Genomic DNA, 1,251 nt, shown 5'->3' with positions numbered 1-1,251 from the left:
TCACTGGAATTTGAAGTACTAGTATATAACAGAACACTACACACAGGCAGTAGATAGTCTCCACCAGACTCCTTTGCAGGCTGAAAAATAGTAGAAATCGGCCTAAAAAAGAATGTAGTTGGCCAGGGGAGTTAGCCGGACATAGAGGGTCCAGTTTGCTTCCTGGACCCTCTCTCAGTCTCTGTCCGGCTAACTCTCCTGGCCAACTACATTCTTTTTTAGGCCGATTTCTATTTTTTTCAGCCTGCAAAGGAGTCTGGTGGAGACTAGGCAGTAGACTTGTCTAACTACAGCTGGTGCGCTCGTGTGATCTAGCCTGGGGCCATGTCAGACGGCCGCTTGTGTTACGGACCAATGAACGCTGAACGTGACGGTCACAGCTGCAGGTGGCGTCTCTCTTTATGATTCTCACTTCACACAGTTCGCACCGTGAAATACACGTACCCAGGAGCCACCCGCAAAAAAGGGGAAACGTACCACGGGTACAAATCCACCACGGGTCGTGACGGAGAAGACAGGTGCCGTGTTCCGGGGAAATTCCCCGGGCTCTTTTTGAAAGACACAATGCAAAAAAGGGTCTTGTTTGCTACGTATCAGCGCATTGAAGGAACTATTATAATCAAAATATCAAATACAATAAATCAGCAAGTTTCGTCTAGTCCACATTTTCAGAGCGTATAACACAAAAAAATGGAATATGATTAATGAATTTCCCTAGTGGCTGTTCAAACGGCCGTGTGAACCATATGTCTGACTGTGGCGGCAGATGGCACCTATCACCTTTTGTTAGCTCAGTCCCCCAGGTAGCCTGGATATACTGAGAGCGCTTTTTGGGTGGGAAATAGGATACTTTGGGATACTAGTTGCAAATTGTGCATTAACAGCCACAAATAAGCGGGCACCGGGGTGCTATTGTCGTCAAGGGTCACTGTCAAAAATGAAGTCCAAACAAGATTTGTTTGGATTTCTAGTGCATCATATGGTTGGCTATCTTCATATATATATTGATACACGTACGAGCTGTTGGCAGTTTTCAGAGAATAGGATACTTTGACATAGTAATTGCAAATTTTGCATTAAAAGCTCCAAATTATCAGGCACCTGGGTGCTATTGTAGTCGATAGTTATGGTCAAAGTAAAATCGAAAGAAACATGAAGATAAAGGTACGTATTGTTCAAAAAACGCATACACACACACACACACACACACACACACACACACACACACACACACACACACACACACACTAC

The sequence above is a fragment of the Branchiostoma belcheri genome, unplaced genomic scaffold (assembly GCF_001625305.1).
Source record: "Branchiostoma belcheri isolate BF01 breed outbred unplaced genomic scaffold, Haploidv18h27 scaffold17, whole genome shotgun sequence".
Lineage (NCBI taxonomy): Eukaryota > Metazoa > Chordata > Leptocardii > Amphioxiformes > Branchiostomatidae > Branchiostoma > Branchiostoma belcheri.
Note: the sequence above shows the minus strand (reverse complement) of the source record.